This window comes from Ictidomys tridecemlineatus, chromosome 7 (genome assembly GCF_052094955.1).
Source record: "Ictidomys tridecemlineatus isolate mIctTri1 chromosome 7, mIctTri1.hap1, whole genome shotgun sequence".
NCBI lineage: Eukaryota > Metazoa > Chordata > Mammalia > Rodentia > Sciuridae > Ictidomys > Ictidomys tridecemlineatus.
Window position 1 is genome coordinate 172,899,827 of NC_135483.1, and position 20,560 is coordinate 172,920,386.

Genomic DNA, 20,560 nt, shown 5'->3' on the forward strand with positions numbered 1-20,560 from the left:
TATTTCTAGTTGCTGTTCACCTTGTCATCTTCTTTTTCAATGTTGTGACAGTAAATGGGTGAATTAGGTCTAATTTCCCAGCATGAAACTGGTCTTAAGCTTTAACTTCCACTTTCAGCCTTTGTTGTGGCAGCTACAGCAAACGTGTCAGAGTACAGAACATTCCATCAAGAGTGATACCTGGTGCAGAGCTTCCTACGATGTTGTTTTATGTGAATAATACGTTTAGTGGTGAAATTAGTTGGAGTGCCCATGACTCAGCCTCTTTTTCCGGGAGTGACTCATTCTGCATTTATAGAGCCTTGTCTTTGTGCCATATACTACACTAAGTGCTTGGGATACAAACATGGATTTGTTGGGTCGATGACCCAGAGCAGCCCACAATCTGGGAAGGCAGGATATGGCATTCATTAAGAACAATCTGGGCTTTCAAACAGTCAGTAGTCTATTAATGCTATCCCTACCTGTCAAGGCAAAGTGTAATTAAATGTACAATAGCATGGGCTGGCTAGACAATCCAATTATATGATTTGTAATATATGTTTCTGATTCTGTATTGAAATATTCTAGCCTAATCATTTTGAGAGAGAGAGAGAGAGAGAGAGAGAGAGAGAGAGAGAGAATTTTAATATTTATTTTTTAGTTTTCGGCAGACACAACATCTCTGTTTGTATGTAGTGCTGAGGATGGAACCCGGGTCGCCCACATGCCAGGCAAGCATGTTACCGCTTGAGCCACATCCCCAGCCCTAGCCTAATCATTTAACCACAGATTTAAATTCTTTGTCTCATTTTAATATTAAGATTTCACTCTTTCCATATCACATAAAATTATACCCTCTGTGAATAGGTCAGTTATCTGATAAATCCCTTCCCTTTATTATTCTGCCAGAAAGTCAAAACTAACTGTGTCTAATAAAACTCATCATTCTCTCTTTGTATCCAGCAACCTGATCTTCCTTCAGCCTTCCCAGTTTCCAAGAATGTCACTACCTTTCGGGGAATTCATTTATCTCAAACCCTCAGAATTGTAGAAGTTGGACATACTGTTGAGGACTGAATTGTGCCCTCCCCATTCATATCTTGAGGTTTAACCCCCAATGTGGCTGTATTCAGAAATAGGCTTTTAAGGAAGTGATTGAAGTTTAATGAGTTCACAAGGGTTAGGTCCAAATCCAATAGGATTGGTGGTCCTAAAAGGAGAGGAAGAGAAAGATGTCTAGTGTTTTCCCAACCCCTACCAATTCTTTCCATCCTTGTTCAATACATAAGGACATGGTAGGAAAATGATTGTGTGTCTACAAGTTAGAACAGAATCCTAACTGGAACCTCATCATGTTGACAACCTGACCTTGGACTTCCTGCCTCCAGAACTGTGAGAAACTGAATTTCTATTGCTTAAGCCACCAATATTTTGTTATATGACAAACCAAGCTGACCTATGCAACAACTGAGAAATCTCTCCACTATGTTGACTCTCTACTATTTCATTGCCATTCATTTGGATGTCTGTAGAAGCCTTCAAAATGGACTATTCTCCTTTAATCCCTCCCCTTCTCTGATCCAATCTACATAGTGTTGCTAGATTAAATTTCCTAATTATTCCATTCTCGAATTTAAAACCTTCAGTGGTTCACTTTAGCCTACGAAATTAAACATTTAACCATATAGCCTCCTCAGTTTGTTGTTCAAGGTCATCGGACCCAACCTAGTGTTTCACCCAATTATTGCTTTTCGTGGGTGTTACATTCCAGCCAGGCAGAACTGGAAGTGTTTTTCCAGACATGCCCCTGGGCTCCGCTCTGTTACTTTCTTTCTGCTGTGTTCATTGCCTTTGCTGGTCTCCTTCCCACTCCACCTCCACCCATCAAAATCTTTTGTCTTCTTTCACAACTAACTCAACTGCAGCTTCCTCTGTGAATGAACAGGATTTCATTCCACTCCTTCATTGATTTCCCATAGTCTTGTTGGTATTTCTTGAAGACAATAATTGTATTTCAGTTTGCATCATGGTTGTTGTTTTTTGTTTTGTTTTTGGCTATTTCACAACTACCCCTACTCAAATAGATTATAAACAAACTCCTTAATGGGAAAGAACATTGGATCCTCAAAACACTAAATCATATTTTTTTGTTGTTTTACACCTACTCTGTATCTTAAAAATACAAGAGTAATAAAATAAAAAATGCTTCCATTTATTTTTTAAAATGAATTGATTTTTAATGTCTGATAGCTGCAATATTCCCAACAACTGTTTCTGCAAACTAACTCAGTAACTTTTCTGTTACCTAAGCAGTAACAGTTTCTCTAAATAGAAACTTTAACAAGGGAGAAGCATAGGAAGAAGTGTGAAAAGTGGCTTTCAATTGACAGTTGACCTTGATAATCCAATAGTTAAAATATATCAGCTGTTTCAAATGTTTCTTCATTTCCAGGTATAAATAAGCATAAGTTTGATATATAGTTGATCATGTTATTGATCATCACAATCTGATGATCTACAGTGTATGAACATGAAATCATTTTTCATTGGGCAAAGAGAAAAAATTGTAGGGATTGACTCTCAGGACTGTTTTTTGATGATTCCCCTATTTGGTGGGCAGAGAGAAAGAGACAAGGAGAGAGAAATGGTGCTTTTAGTATGCTGATGCATTAAGCTGCCTGGAAGCAGATGCTGAATCTTTTTGAAAAGAACTACATTTGAGTTATGCTTAGGTCATTGTTTAGCAAAACACTACACAAAAAGTCTTGACCTGTGTGTTTGAAATGGCAGATGTTCACAGTGAGGATGGATCCTTAGGGCAACATAAATCTTTACTATTCTCTGACTATTTGCTCAATAACTAGATTGGATTTTAAAAAGTTGCAAGGAGTTATTTAGAAAGCAGCTGCTCCTGGCACTGCAAATGGAAGTGCTCCCCTTAAGATTAAAAAAAAAAATAAAAAAAAAAAGAACAAATAAAAGCCACAGGACAGCTCAAGTTCACTAGGTCAAAAGTGCACAACTCTTCTCTAATACAACTTCTTTTCCATTAATCATTTTGAAATAAAAAATTGTATGTATTTAAGGTATACAGCATGATATACATTACATATATATACATATAAACACATAGTAAAATGATTATTATAGTGAAGCAAATTAACAGGCCCATCTGCCCACATAGTTACCTTATCATTTATTTATTTACTTATTTATTTTGGATGAAAGCACTTGAAATCTACTCTCTTAGCAAACTTCTAGTACACTTTATTGAATTATTTACCATAGCCATCATGCTGTATAATAGACCCCGAGGCTTATTGGTCCCTTATGATTGAGACTTTGTACTCCCTTACCAACATCTGCTTACTCCTCAAACTTCTCCACCATGCTTCTATCTGCTTCTATGTGTTCAGCTTTTTCTGATTTTTTAAAAAATTCTACATGTAAATGAGATCATGAAGTATTTCTTTATATTTTTTTTCCTGTGTCTTGATGGTTTCATCTAGCATGCCTTCTAGATTTACCTGTGTTGTCACAAATGTCAGTATCTCCTCTTTTTTTAAGGCTGAATAATATTCCTGTGTGTGTGTGTGTGTGTGTGAGAGAGAGAGAGAGAGAGAGAGAGAGAGAGAGAGAGAGAGAGAAGCATTCTTTTTGCATTCACGTTTTGATGGACAGTTTGGTTGTTTCCATATCTTACTTATTGTGAATAGTGTTACAATCAGCATGTGAGTGCAGATATCTCTTTAAGGTACTGACATTCATTCCCTTTGTGTATAATCTTACAAGAGTGATTTCTGCATCATATGTTAGTTCTGTCCTAATTTTATGAGGTATCTTCATATTATTTTCCATAAAACCCAAACCAATTTACATCCACCCAGTGGCTAGTGTTCCTTTCTATCATTTTAATGATGCTTATCCTGACATCTCTAAGGTGACACCTCATTGTGGATTTGATTTGCGTTTCTCTAAGGAGTGATGCTGAACATCCTTTTACATACCTGTTTGGCCTTCTATTAAATCTTCTTGGGAAAAATATCTTTTCAGGTCCTCTGCTCATTTTTGATCTGATTGTTTTTGCTTATTACTATTGAGTTGTACAAGTTCCTTATACATTTTGTATACTAACCATTTATTGGATATGTGGTTTGCAAATATTTTCTCCCATTCTGTGGGTTGCCTTTTCATTTTGTTAATTGTTGCCTTTGAAGGGCAATTTGATGTAGTCCCACTAGTTTATTTTTGGTTTTGTTGTTTGAGCTTTTGGAATTATATCAAAAAAAAAAAAAAAAAAAAAACCACCCAATGCCAAGGCCAATATCAAAAAGCCTGCTTGCTGAGTCTTTTCCCCCTGGAAGTTTTATGATTCAGATCTTTAGTTTAACCATCCATTTTGAGTTGATTTTTGTGTATGGTATAAAATAAATGTTCAATTTTTTCCCTGGATATCCAGTTTTCCCAAAACCATTTATTGAAGAGATTATTCTTTTAGTGTAAGGGTAGAAATTTTTTTCTTGTTTTAACCAAAAGAGGAATTTTCAACTCTTTCTTTAAATCTGGCAAAGAATTCGCAAAGCACAACATCCAGCACCTTCATTTATTTGACAATATTTATTGATTTTCTTTTGTGTTCTGAATATTATCAAACCTACTGGTTCAAATACAGAACCAGTAGCTTGAATAATATTAGTATTTTAAATGAAGTTTGTTACTGACTCATGCTGTTTTGAAAGGAAAACAAGGTAGGTATTTTGAAGCTAGAGCTAGCAGTGGTGGTGGTATGGAGCGGACAGTGCCAGGGGGCAGGTTGGAATGTCTCCCCAGTCATATGGAATACATAAATAAGTCAGTCTTGTGTGTCATAGTTCCCAACTTCAGAAAAATTCCTCAAGCTTTGTTTTATTTTTCACGATAAAAATTATATTTGAGAGTGCATATAGAAAAGAGAAAATCAATTTAATAGTTCTCTCTTTGGCACAGTAGCTATGTCATACGATAATGACATACATGTCCAGGCTCTCCCTGGCTCCAGGAAACCAGTGAATGAGCCTCTTTCTCTCCTAAGAATTTGAGTTATGTGCTGGTATCACCCTGGGATTCATCCTTCAGAGTGTATTAAATGACTACTGAGCAGATTTATGCACTAGATACCATGCAAGATCCTAAGGTATTAGGATCCTTTTTTTATTGTGTTAAATTATACATACAATAAAATGTACTGCTTCAATCCTTTTATATGTACAGTAATTCTGTAGCGTTCACATTGCTGTGCAAGCTGTCACTCTTTTTTTTTTTTCTAGTGAATATTTGGATTTGAACCAACATCTCTGTTCCAATACCTGCTTTTTCTTAAAGGGTGCCAACAGATAATCGACATGATTAAACACACATGTACAATGTGCGCACTTCTTGTTCATCATTATCATGAAAAATAAAATGATACTTGGGGAATTTTTCTGAAGTTGGGAACTGTGACACACAAGCCTGACTTCTTGTGCATTATTTTAGCCACCTCTTGATACACAATAGTTCATATGCACACCCAGCCACACTTACAGCCAGCCATGCACACACCCAGCCACATATTCAGCCAGCCATGCACATACCCAGCCGTACATACACCCAGACACACACACCAAGTCACACACACACCAAGTCACACACACAGCCAGCCACGCACACACCCAATTACATATACAGCCAGCCATGTGCACACCCAGACACATACACACACAGACACAGACACTCTTCCAGCCAGCCACACATACACACAGACACACTTACACCCAGACACTCAGAGTGATAAATCATTGTCCTTCCCACCCTCCTAGTATTTTTTCCTCTTACTTTTAGAAAGATATTTTTTGAACTCTTTTCCTTCTCTCTCTTCTATTGCACTTTTTACTTTTAATCTCTCCTGCTTTTTCTTTAAATTTTTAGAGGAAATTTAAAAATAGTCTTTTTAGAAAGACTATTCACAAATAGTGCTTCAAATTTTCTTGGTTTCATGGCATCCTTAGCACTCTGGTCATTATTTTCATGGAACTCTGAGTTAAAATGTGTACCTCACAGATCCAGTAAACTAACATTAATGGGTATTTATGTCCTAATAACTTAATGGCCCTTTGAAAAAAATATACATAAGAATTGGAAGCAGAACTACCTTTATTTTATTCTTAGAAACCCACAATTACTTACTACAGGGACTATATGCCTGTTGGATACTGCCAAGTCCTAAAAGCTTGTAGTCACCTTATACACTGTCATCCTTATTATTCCATGTTGGTCTTCATGCAGCATTGGCATTTATATTCAAACATCATCAAAATCCAACTTTGCAGGGCTGTGATGTCATTGAAAGAAAAATAGCATGATCTAATATGCAAATTGCAAAGGACTTCAAGTTAGTATTTTGTTTAGGACCAAATGGATTTTGTTGTTTTATTGGCTTTATTTTGAGTGGGGAATCAAACATACTGAAAATATTTCAGCAGTGCCTGTGAATTTACTGTCATACTGTGGGGCACCATGACACAATTGGGGAACTGCTGGCTTTATAGCAAAAGAATTACATTTGAGTTAAAGTAAAATAATGCCAAGTGTTTGAAATGGAGGTAGATGTACCAAAAGTATTAATATTCAAAGACCCCATAATGCCTCTAGATGCTGTTTTTAAAAAGTTTGTATGGATGGATTAATCTACCATTTCATTCTTGTAAGAAAAATTTTAGTTTTCTTAAGCACTTGCCTATAGGATGAAAAATTAACTATTTTGTATTCAATTGCATTTTTATCATTGCTTACTGGTGTTTTCTATGTTATTTCATATTATCCTTTTCCTTAGATAATTACTGTTTTAGGTTAATTTAGTTTTTGGACTTGTCCTAAGAGTCTAACAATGCAAGATTTCTGATATAGAAGAACGTACTAACTTCTAATAATGACAAACATCCTTCTAGAACCTAGCTTGTTTTTAGTAGGAGACCTGCTAGAGATGCTTTGTGAAGCAAGTCAAGAATCACTCTGTCGTTCTGAGATTTCGTTGTTATCTGTCCAAAAGGCAGGCTGGCTTTTGGTACAGACATTTTGGTTTGTTTTTTTGTCTGGGTTTTACCCTCTTGGTTACTTTTCTTGTATGATGTGCTATCCCACATATTGACTCCTCAGCAGATCTTAATGGCAAGGTTGGGATAAGAGACCAAAGGGAAGATTGATAAATTGCCAATGGAATTGTCTTGTTTGACCTTTGCTACCCTTAGACTGATTGATCATCTTGAGCTTAAAATCCACAAACTCTCTGCGGGCATTAAATCACATTAAGGATCTGTCTTAATCTGTTTGGGCTGTTATAACAAACATACCAAAGACGGAGTGGCTGATAAACAACATAAATTTATTTCTTACAGTTCTGGAGGCTGGTAAGCCGAAGGTCATCAATTCAGTGTCTGATGAGGGCTTGCTTTCTTATAGATGCCTGTTTTGCTATCTTCACGCAGGGGAAGGGTGAAGGGCACCAATCACAAACTTCTATAATTCTGAATTTCCCTCTTCTAAGGTACTAATCACTTCTGAAAGGTTCTGCCTCCAATACTTTAGGAATTAGGATTTCAACATATGAATTGGCGGGAGGGGACAGAATATTCAGTGTATGGGAGGATCCAAATGTATCAGTTTTATATATTTAATTAAACATCTTTTAAGAGAAATGATAGCACATTAGGAACAGAATGTATTAGCAATTCTTTTTGCTTGAGAGCTTTAGAATACGAACATAAGCATCAGGTATGGTGAAGCACACCTGCCATTCCAAAAACTCCAGAGGTTGAGGCAGGAGGATCTCAAGTTCAAGGTCAGTCTTGGCAACTAAGCTAATCTTTATCTCAAAATGAAACGTTAGAAGGGCTGAATATGTAACTCAGTGGTAGAGCATGACTGGATTCAGTCCCCGATACTGGGGGTGGTGGTTTTAAGAAAGAGAAGAAAAATAATCATAAGAATTCTTTGAATATATAGAAACTGCTAAATATAAAAACAGAACCAAATTTTGGCATTTAATATGCTTTTTTAAATGAAATCTAGAAAATAATTTCAAGTTTAAAGTGTTATTATTATATAAACCCAGTATGTTATAAATGGATGTGTTTCAACCAGTGCATTTTACAAAATGAGGAATAGGTCACTAGCTCCCCTGACTTTACCTTACTCCTTAGGTAGAAAAGGCTGAATTGTTCTACTGATCTAATTTAGTTGGTGTTTTCTCTTTTTCTTTCAGATTTTATTGTTCTGATATCATCAACCTATCTTCTGACTGCTGGCTAGAATTAAGGTCAGTGCTATATTTATATTGATCATGAATAAACTGTGAAATACAGTAAAAGCATCTTGGGTCTTTAGATTGCTAGATTGAAAATATTCTTCTAAAGTGTGGTGAAAAGTTGAAATTGAGTAGAAATTGGATATACTTCAGACTTGGCTCTGGAGCAAGCATGGTCCTTCCTGATCAGTGTTTGTTTTCAGTTAGTACAATTTCTTAGGTTATTGAAGATTAGACTTCTTTCACTGTAATAGCAGAGTTTTGATTATATAAAAAGATCCAATTTAATCATTTATTTTATTAACTGGAATACCAAAAGAATGCTTTTTTTGGAAGGTTGACTAACAATTTAAAACATCGTCCACTCTGAATTTACAGGGGAATACTTTTCATTCCACAATTTAGGACCCACAGAGAATGCATTACCTAAGAAAAGTGGAGTTGAAATGCACTTATGAATCACAAATTTCAATTAATTAGCAGACTATTAAGATGTCATGGCTTTTGTTCTGTTTACTCATTAATTGGCTTTTATGGAAGACTCAAAACCAGCTTAACTGAGTTTAGAATAATAACAGAGACTTGGCAGGCTCTCCTATCAATAGGATTGGGATTTCATTTATCTCTTCTATTCTGTTCTCTAGAACATTTATTCGGATTTTAAAATAAAATTAAAAGCTAAACCCTGAAAGAAATGAGGCCTTTGTTGCTCAGAAAAAGAGTAAAATGTCAGGCATTGCTAAACTTTTTGTATAGGATTTTCATTAATGATTAACATAAAGGGTAACACTGGTTTTTCATTTATGCTTACTAATCAGGAATTTTCCCTGTAAAGTCCGTATTTAACTCTTCAAACTGCAGTGCTAACATAGAGTAGGCACAAAGGAAACATGTACTTTTTCTAGCCACAATTCTGGCAATACATTTTAAGTGCTTGTTTCTGTGCATGCCCCCTCCCCCACAAACACACTCAGATAAAAAAGACTACTATTATTTCTCTTTTATATACAAACTGTGTTTGAATCTGTATGGAATTATGTAAATATAACATGTTGGAATCATGCTGATGGATAATTGGCAGCTTAATTTTAAAAAAGTAAAATTTCTACACGGTATGATTTAAAGTCTGTTGTATTGTTTTAAGTGTTGATATTGTTTTGAGTTGAATTTATTAAAAATGCTTAGCCCAGCTTCCTTTGTTATTCTCTCCTTAGGGTATTCTATGTCAACTTGTGTACATTTAAACTTGCAATTGCTTTTAAGACCTCTTAGACTTTTTCTACCCTTTTTTCCCTATGAGCCCCTATCCCATTCACTTGCCAAACAGAAATTAGAAGTAGATGAGGTTTTTGAAAACCATACATATTTGAATCAGGAATATTTTCAATGCAGAGGGTTAAATTCGAATTGTCAATTTTCACTTTGATAAGAAGTCAACTCTTCCCTTTTCTTCTTGAATTAGAAGGAAATGCTTCCTTTTCTGATTTTTGTTTTCCCATTGATGTAGTCAACATAGTGATTAGAAATCTCACTCTGCTCTGGCCACTTTTCAAAAAGAAAAAAAGAAAAGAAAAAAGACATAAGATTTTGTAAATTAAAAAGCACTGTTGCACAAAATCTGCCTTAACCTGTCCAGTTTCTTTTGTGGGAATATGAACATGGAGTGTGACTGGTCAAAATGTGAAAGGTCAGAATAATTTACATATTCTCAAATAAATATGCTAATTATATACATAATATACACAAAGAAATGGAAGCATATTTAAACATTTATTATCAGTTCTTTCCAACTAAGAGAAAAGATGGTTAGAATATTTGATAATCAATTATTTAAATCATATTTTGTAAAAACCACTATATTTAGCAAGCCTTTTAAAAATATATCAACTCATCAAATGGATAGATTTTCAAAACAAATTATATCTTTTGAAAATGCCACTACCTCAACTAGAGCTAGTTTTTTTTTGGTTTAAGAAAAAAGAGTTTCCCTCATAGAAAAAAACATTTCTTTGTAATAATATTAGCTGGGCAAAATGACTATTATTGCTAGAAATAGGACATCTAAAAGGCCATTGCAGTACTTTATGAATTCTGAGATGTGTATATTTTACATTAAAGTAAAATTGGATGATTCTGTAGTTTGGTTGGCAGCTTTTACTTTCTTTTTTGGTGGTAAATGATGTGTGTCTTATAATGGGTTGTATCTTAAAATCTATGAAATGCAATATTACTGATTCTGGACTAGAAAAAAAATTAAATCTTTTAAAAATATTATAAAAAGGAATCAGAGTCTACTTCTACAAATTGATACTGCATGCAGTGTTGGTATTGAACATAAACAAATTAGTAGAAGTGTTATTTATAAAAGGAAGATGCTAGAAAGAGTCTTGATTGTTTAATAATAGGTAAATTGTGAAGTAAATCACGGAATATCCATAAGGTAATGTAAATATAACATGTTGGAATCATGCCGATGCAACCATTAAAAATCACCTTTCAATGAACTGGAAGTTACAGGATGCAAAGTCTCATTTCAAAAAACAAAGCATGACAGAAACTAGAAACTAAGAAGGTAAACTTGCTGCTAACTTTTTTCTTTTTTTTCTTTCTTTCTTTCTTTTTTTTTTTTTTTTTTTTTGGTACTGGGAATTGGACTCAGGGGCACTCATCCACTAAACCACATCCTCAACCCTATTTTGTATTTTATTTAGAGACAGGGTCTCACTGAGTTGCTTAGCACCTTGCTTTTTTTTTTTTTAAATTGAGTTCAGAGTCACTCTTTTTTTTTTTTAATTTAAGAAAGAGTGAGAGAGAGAGAATTTTTTAGTATTTATAGTATTTGGCGGACACAACATCTTTGTCTGTATGTGGTGCTGAGAATCGAACCCAGGCCGCACGCATGCCAGGCAAGCACGCTACCACTTGAGCCACATCCCCAGCCCAGCACCTTGCTTTTACTGAGGCTGACTTTGAACTTGTAGTCCTCCTGCCTCAGCCCCCAAGCCTCTGTGATTACAGGCATGCATCACCACCCCTGTCACTTGCCACTGATTCTTTTTTTTTTATTATTATTATAAAGGCACACAATATCTTTATTTTGTTTGTTTATTTTTAAGTGGTGCTGAGGATCAAACCTAGTACCTCACATGCATGAGGCAAGCGCTCTTCCACTGAGCCACAACCCCAGTCCACCACTGATTCTTAATAACATTTTAGATGATAGTTTTTGCTTTTTAAAAAAATGTGCACTTATTTTTCTGATTTATTTACTTTTCTTTATTATTAACACTGTCACCAGAACTTTGGTGTAAAACCTTCCAGTTTTTGTCATGCTTTGTTGTTTGAAATCAGACTTTGCATCCTGTAACTTCCAGTTCATTGAAAGGTGATTTTTAGTGGTTGCAGACTGTTTTATCCTATTGATATTGTGTAATTTACTTTACCATTTACCTATTATTAAACAATCTAGACTCTTTCTAGCATCTTCCTATTATAAATAGAACTTCTACTAATTTGTTTATGTTTGCTACCAGCATTGCATGTAGTATCAATTAGAATTATATAATCTAAGGAAACTAATATATTCAAAGTGACAAACAGATACATTGTGTGTGTTTCCTGGAGTTGTTGCATCAGTGTGCCCTTGCCTGGTAACATATGAAGTGAGAGTTTCACAATTCCAGTGCCATGTTAGAATTAGGACTTTAAATTTTCTCTCTATTTGGTAGGCAAATAATGATTTCTCAATTTTTTATAATTTAATATGAAATAGGAAACAGATACTTATGAAGGAATAGTCATGGATCATTAAAAATATCAGTCTAAGCAACATATTTTCCTTTTTAGATAGAATTACTAGGTAATGTTAATTCCACTGACTCTCTCACTCTCAGCCTGGGAAGACTGTTAAATCTTACACTATTGAAGCAAGAATCAGAAACAGAATGATTTTCACTGTTAGAAAAACAGAAGTTGGTGTTGATTACATTAAATCTGGTTTTCTTGAGAAAGAGGTTGAGAGCCCGAAGAACGGAATAAGGGTGGCAGCTTTAACAGAGTCCTCAAGTTTACTTATAGCTGAAATGTTGCTCAGCAAGTGATTTAAGGTACAACAGCTTTTTTGCAAGTGTTTGGATGTTGTGATAAGCACTGAGATATTGCACAAATCTGAAGGAAATGATGGGCCATAAGTCTTACCTGATGCTTAGATTTTATGAATTTTGACTGCAATGTTTTAAAAATATTTAGAATATTTTTCTAAATTGATGCCTAGTGTCTTTTAACTTTGCAAAATGAAAAGTTAAAAAGAAAATATTATTGCTGCCTTATCTGTGATTCTTCTTCATCCGACAAATGATCATTTTTCCTTTATTCTTTCCAAATGTAATTAGGAGGTAGCATATATATTCTATTAAGACACAACCTCCAGCCCCACACTACCTCACCCTGAAAGAGCCATACTAACCTTGGGGTAGATACCGAGTGCTGAGGACTGTATTTCTTTCCATGGGATTTTTGACGCTAAGAAGACTTCTCTGTCTTTTCAATTGCTTTTTACTGTATTACAGTGCTCCTGGTGGTCTTGGTTGAAGTACATATGTTTGAAATTAGATGAATTTATGGTTTTTTGGTGCTTTGAATCCTTGGTAGCTTTGCATATCTTCTTAGAGTGGCAAACAAATAAGTGGACATTCTATAAATCTTTCTAGCATCTCAAAGTCACCTGTGGCATACATCAATACAATAATTATAATATGGATATGTATCTTCCATAAAAAATACTATTATATTATGCTAAATAAGGATAAAACAGAATAACAAAACAATTACCTTTCTCTTGCCCCTGTTTTTCTAAAATCCCTAAATTAAACACAACCATGATTTCCTATGATCAAATCAATAATAACTACCTAAAATTGTTAATCAAAGACTTGAGTTGGATTCGTGTTCCAAAACATTCTGGATCTCATGCTTCTTTTCTGCCTGGATCTGGCCTCTGGTAGTTCCAGTGTGTGTTCCTGTCTTGACCTCTGACAGGGCTTCTCAACTGAGCTGCTGGCAATACCCTCTGATTTTATTATGTATAAAACAAGAACACTAACTTATACTTAATTTGAAAATTAAGTGAGAAAATGTAATACTGTGGATCTTAAAAATGGAAGTTTTCAATCCTTTCTTCACTTTAAAAAAAAAAATTTTGATTGTGCAGCCCCGGGGATTGAACTCAGGGCCTCACATGTATCAGGCAAGTTCTCTGCCACTGTGCTACATCCCTAGCCCCTCAATCTACTTTTAAAATCTCCACTGAAGGCTTTTTCTTTTCCTTAATTTTATATGAGTAATAAATTCTGGGGTTTGTCTTAAGAAAGGAAATAACATTAATGAGGTTCTCAAAATATTGTTATCAAACTTCCAAAGACATACCTGAAAATAACAGATTTTAAACTAATTAGAAAGTAATTTCTCTATGTTCTGTTGGATATTATATTTCATAGTATGAACATTATTAACAAACTTAGCAACATATTGCCCAAGTAAGCAGAATTCTAATTAAAAAAAAAGAGAGAGAGAGAAGTGTAGAAATTTCTAATGCTCTAATGAAACTGGGAGTGGAAAGAGAGGATGCTCTTAATGTCTTGATAGTACCCTTCAGTGCTTTGAGCTGTTCAGAGTCAGGACAAAGTTTTTAACAGCTTCTTAGTGAATGATCTAACACTAGCTCAGGGAGAAGCCGCGTTTCTCTTCCAACTTGCTTTATCCATCTCTTACTGCATTTGTTCATACTTCTTTATGGTATGATTATTTCTGACTAGATGCCCTGTTTCCTCTACAGCTCCCAAGATCTCAATGGAGAGTTGAGGTCTTTATTTTTATGCCTCCTGTCTTCATAGGGTCTTGTAGAAGTGGATACCTAGAAAATGCCTATGTATTGAATTATAATGACCTTAAATAATTTTATTACATATCTTTAGATTAAATATAAAGCAACATGTATGCACTTATGTGTATGTTAAAGTAATTGTTAATCACCATTATTTTCTTCCTTAGTGATAGAAAAAGTTAACTTAAAAAAGGACTCAAACAATAGTCACAAAAAGGGCATTTGAAGCAGCAATCGTGGTTATGTTTAATTTAGGGATTTTAGAAAAACAGGGGTAAGAGGAAGGTAATTGTTTTGTTATTCTGTTTTATCCTTATTTAGCATAATATAATAGCATTTTTATGGAAGATACATATCCATATTATAATTATTGTATTGATGTATGCCACAGGTGACTTTGAGATGCTAGAAAGATTTATAGCATGTCCACTTATTTGTTTGCCACTCTAAGAAGAAATGCAAAGCTACCAGAATCACATTTCAAACTAGAGATACTAGTTAGTCCTCATTGCTTTCCTTGTGCCATTTTTCTGAAATCTGAACCATCATAAATATATATTTTCTCTTTTTTGTAAAAATTAATCCTTTCCTGTTAAAAAACATTGCAACTAAGGAATTAGCTCATAGAGGACTTGGAGTGGAGATGGGGAGGGAGTTGAGGTGCATGTGGCAGGCAAACTTGTCTCTCTTGGGACCTGATGGAGAACCTCAACGATAGATGTTTCTAGGATTACTCCTTTATTTTGGCAGTTTTGACATACCAAGGAAGGAGGATTGTTGATGGCACCCAGACAGATATGAAAACAATACTGGTAGGGAGCATCTTAATGGACAAGTGTTGGATCTGTGTTTTGTTTTTGTTGTTGTTGTTTCCATGTAAGAAAAGAATATTCTAGCTGATTCTTTTTTCCTTAACCAAATGTAGTATCAAATGGCTACAAAAGACAACCTTTGGATATGTTTTCATACTAATTTAATTTGATGACTGCCTATCTTTATTCTTTCCCTGAAATTGTCTGAAAGAATGCCATTCCAAAGAATAGCACAGCTAATCTTTTCTGCATACTATTTATGTCATTAAAGAATACTATGATGTAAATTTGAGCTTTCTATCTTGTTAGGATGGTTTGGATAATTTTAAAACAAAAGGAGTGTATTTCCTTCTTCTTTAAAAAGAAGTCCATTCATTTAGAAATACTTTATGTTTCACTTTTCACAAAATAAGAATTTATAATATTAAAAGGGGATGTACTCACTTTTCCCTCTGCGTCTATAAATCAATATAAGGCTTCATAAGCTTTGTTAGTTATTCATTTGAGAATAGAGATTCAATAATTCTATAGAGACATGCTGCTTTTGAGTAATTTTACCAATAAACAATACAAGGGTTTCACTATCTGAGTCATTTGTGTAGTAGAGGGTGAAATTTTGTGTCTTTTCTGAACTAAATTATTTTTATTTAATAACATAAAAATGTTAGTTGAAGAATTATTTATCATAACAACCAGTATGGATTGGGTTTCATTCTCTATTATTCAGGATCTTATACATGTTCCTTTAAATCCTTGCTTTGTTTACTTTTCTTTTCACCATTTCAAATCTAATTAAGGAAGAGCTGAATTAGAGAAAAAAAAATCACTGAATACATTTTACACATGCCCCTATGTATGTATGTTTCTCTTTCTTGCTCTTCTGTCATACTGAATGTTGTATGCCTATCAGATAAAGTTCATAATTCAAAGGGAAAGCAAGTGAACTCTCAGTACCTGAATGTTTAAAATACAAATAGATGGTTGGAACTTTAAGTACTATTATCTTCATTTCATGCATAGAGAAACTTAGTTACTATTCTCCAAGTACAATTTTTGTGATAAATTTTCTTCTGTGTACTGTAACTATTCTTTAAAATATAGTGAAATCTTTTATGGGATAAAAATAAGTAGAAAAGATGCATTTAACCAACTGTGAATTACTTGTTTATAATATGTAGATATGTATCATTCAAAAGGCTTAAAGTAGAAGTTATTGTTTTTCAGAATGATAAGAGTGGGATCTTGATTTCTTTTGCCTGAAGGTATTTCTCCCATAGAATGGAAATCCTTTCTCAGACTTTCCTTCAAATCATTTCCAGGTTTATCAGCCTGCCAAAAGTAATTCTCTGCTACAACAGAAGGTATTAGAGGTAGTCATAAACATCTTAAAAACATCTGTGGTGGTATTTTCTGAGGGATCTTAAGCCAGATATAAGGAATATCAACCCTGGAGAGAAGAATAAACAAAAATGGAGATTTTTTTTTTTTTTTTAAAGAAACTGTGTTCAAGGAGAAACTGAGGGTCTGATTTCTGAGATCTTTAGTAAAGGAAAAATTACATGAATCCCTTCCTCCAACTGTGATTTTTTTAAATTTTCAATTTTTTTCACATTTGGAAATTTTAGATAAGTTTGGAAATATGGAAAACTGAATTTGAGCAGGAGTCTAACCTGATAGGCAACTTTAAAAATGCAAATCCCTTACATTTTGACTTTCCATTGTCTCTTAAGGACTCTGAGACCTAATTTAAACCATCTGGCTATAAAATCAAAGGAGGAGAACCTTTGTACTTAATGTACCCTTAGGGGTTTTCTATCTGTTTTATCTATTTGGAAATTAAAGTGTAAATATTTTACTATTAGTAGTTTGCCTGAGGCATGTAGAAACACCAAGGTAGGCTAAGTGTAGTTAATGACTGGGGAAAAGCTGTATTTATATATTCAGGCTAGCCTATGCCTAGTCTACAGGCATTTCAATGGAGTATAATTACCTTTTCTTCTTCTTCATACATGTATTGTACAACATAAAAAATACATGCTGTTCCATGTTAATAATTACTAAAACTACCTGAAAACCTTTATGTTACTTGAATAATATTTCATGTACTAGGACTGTGGAATCCTCAGAAGAGTTCCCTAGTTTATTACCCACCATTAAACATCTCCCTGCCTCTTCCATCATACCTGGAACAGTCTAAGGGTGAAGTAAATACTTGTTAATTTTATGATTTATTTATATCTGGCAGTTTGTAAACTTTCTTATTGGCTATCAAATGTTGTTTTAACTTTGTGTCTATAAAATAAGAAAAGTAACTTGTGTTTATAAAATAACACTTCTTATTTTGTAGAAGGGGATGCAAAAGATAATTACTCCATTTACCAATAAAGTGTAGAAAACTTGTAAAAGTATAATATATTTTGTTACCACCTTTATGGAAAAATGCCAGTAGAAAACATAAAGAGTGTCTGAAATGTGATTTGATTTGGTTTTGCATTCAGAAAGCTTTCTCAGGTGAATGGCTTCTCTTTGGATTGAAGATAATTACCTTCTCCATTAATATGTCATGGTTTGCTCTGAGATATTTTTACAAGCTCATTATCTGTTTCAGAAAGCCCACATAATTTTTGTTTTTGATACTTATCTCTTTATTTCATCGTCTTGACATGGTCATAAATGATATTCCATTCAGATATACAAGCAGTGTGCCATTTAGTTGGGCGTAGAAGTCATTAGCTAACATGCCCTACATGGAATACAACATGTCACAGGGCTGAAGGGTGGCAGAAGAGATACAGGGAGAAGTATGTCCAAGGAAAAAAGGTGAGTCCCTGGTAGCTAAACAGAAGTTGTCGTTTTTTTTAGTTGCAGATGGACACAATACCTTTATTTTACTTATTTATATGTGGTGCTAAGGTTCGAACTCAGTGCCTCACGCGTGCTAGGCAAGCGCTCTACCACTGAGCTGTGACCCCCAGATGTTTTAAAAATGAAAAAGTGGGGGAAAAAAAAAAGATGGTACAGATGATAGCCCATTTTTGGCCTAATCTGGACTTTGGTAAACAAATCATGTTCATAAGACTGAGTTTCATGAGCATGTGTTTTTACAGGGGAAAAAGAATTTATAAATAATAGTCTTTCAAAATCTTGGTTTGCTATCTGTACTATCACAAATAAACCCTTGCAAATATAAAGTAAGTCTACATGGGAAATTACAGTTCCAATGACACAGAGATTATTAACAAATCAAGTATTGAGAATCCACTTGTGATTTATTTGAGAACTAGATTCTGTGAATTCTTCAGAAGTTTCAAAAATGATTCCTTTGCTCTCCAATAGTTTAAGAAAATTAAAAGTAAAGGTAGGGAAATCAAAGAATGTAACTAGTAATTAATGCAGGTCATGTCAATCAAATACTAAATAAAGATGTTGTTTCGAGATCTGGAGAAGATATAATTCTCTGTGATTTAGGATCACATTTAAAAAAGGAATTTCAGCTAAGCCTAAATAAATGGGTAAAATATCAAGCCAGAGTTTGAGAAAGGACACTTCTTGAGGGGTCTTCTTAGAAGTCAGGGCCCAGAGAAGGGACTGACTCCAGGTTTGGGACACCTGTTCAGAGTGCAGAGCAGGCTTACTTTGGACTGAATTCTGCCTTTGCCTCTCTCCTTTGGTTTTGCCTTCCACAAATACTTTTTGAAGTACTTTTCTTTCCACAAATACTTGTTGAAGTACTTTAGGTGTAGTTTTGAAACTATGGGCAGACACCTAGAGCATCATGAGATTTTTTTCATACTTTGTGTCCAGGAAAGTTACATAGAAAGATACTGATGTGAATGTCTATTCCAACAACCTCCTTCATAAATTTTTCTTTTAGTCTTAAGTCTTGTGAAAAGAAAATTAAAAAATAGCACCAATATCTCAAGCTATGGGAAGTAAGTGTTCTGACTAGGTCTCTTGATATCTGTATTTCTTTCATTTTGATATCAGTATTAATGAGCTCATTTACAAAAATGAAACTGTAAAATTGAACTATTATATATCTTTATTAAAAATTTCAGATGGAAAATTTAGAATTTTCCTATTTGCATCCTTTGCTAAATATCTAAAACGGCTCCACAATAATGAGTCTGAGGACTTGCAACCACAGTAACTAGTCCTTAAGTAGGATAACTTGCTGCACTATCCTAGGTTTACCGGGTAATCAGGGTGACCATCTGTTAGCTAATTGGCTTTGTCAGAGGAGAAACAAACATCTCTTATTATGACAGGAAATGGTTTTGCAGCTTGGAGCCTGGAGCCCACTAGTTAGGCTCCCACCTTCTCTTGGGACCTGGGAGATGGAGGAGTGCCCTTCTCTGGATATTTGCATTTCCAAATGATGGATCTGAAGTCCTGGAGGAACCATTTCTGAATTGTGAGACTGAGTAGAGACTTATTCAGCTATTTAAAGACTTACATACATTTGAGAATGGCTGAGAAAGAAATTCTCAATGAAGAGGGAAAGTGGAAAGAGGTCTCTATCTACCTTTACTTTCAACAGAGAGAATGAAACCTCTTGTGTTTTAATTGCCATTTGCCCTTAAAAGGCAAAATTATTGCAATAATTGTTTCTCAGGAAAAGTAGTCAATGGATGCTTTTGTTTCTCTTTAATGTATTATTAGTATATTCTAAAACCAAGAAAAAGTAGACTTCAACTTGAAGGATTTAAATAAAATCAGCATTATTTCACACTCATAGTAACTCACAGAGCTGGGCAAATTATTGGTGGTGGTGTTGCTCAGGTTGGGCTTTGAAAGGGAAGTCGCACCTCCATGTGTTTGAGAATGGAGTTCACAGTTTTCTGGTGCATTTAACTGGGCTCAGCTACTAGATCTCCAGTGCTCATTCAAATGCTAATGCTTGGCCATCTGCCCTTTCTTTCTTTCTTTTTTTTTTTTTTTTTTTGAAAAAAGCAGGAACTTGCTGAAGGTCTTGTGACCTTAATTACTGCAATTATGAGCTTTCTGGGAGTAATCACTCAGGTTGCACCCAGAGTGAGCATCTGCTGATGATGAATAGATGAAGAGATTACTAAAGACAGGCTTCCCTATAAGTCAGCCAGTGATTCATTTCTTAATATATCTACATATACACAGCTAAAATCCATATGCTCTAATAATAGCATTCTTTTCTCCAATTTTCCCCCCTAAAATTCCTCTTTAAAAATTTATAGGAACCATTTACAATACATATGTGTGCAAGAGTATAATTAGAATTCTAAAGAGGGACATGGAGAAAACATTCTAATAATAACTAATAATGAAGCAGGAGCCTTCACCCACACAGACTGTACTTCTCCATGAAAAGAGAAAAGAATTTAACAAGGGCTCAGTCTTTCCAATAGAAGTGTTCTTTTGTATTACTTTACTTTGTTTTGTTTTATGAATTTGGAATGGAAGAGCCAATTTCTAATGATAAAAGTGTGTAGGTAAGGAAAAATTCTTCAGATAACTTTTAAAGTTCATTCTCTAGCAAAGCAAATTACTTTCCCTTTCGTGAGGCCATTGATTGTTCAAAATAGTGTT

General features: G+C 34.4%; 1 protein-coding gene across 2 annotated transcripts in view; it reads left to right on the forward strand.

The window, feature by feature from the left end:
• Map2 (microtubule associated protein 2) overlaps positions 1-20,560 on the forward strand; it is a 276,655-nt gene that overhangs the window by 60,390 nt on the left and 195,705 nt on the right. For both annotated transcript variants that reach the window (XM_078017934.1, XM_078017937.1), the window contains exon 2: positions 8,261-8,314. The gene's annotated coding sequence lies outside the window, so the exon portion shown is untranslated. The remainder of the gene's footprint in view (positions 1-8,260; positions 8,315-20,560) is intronic.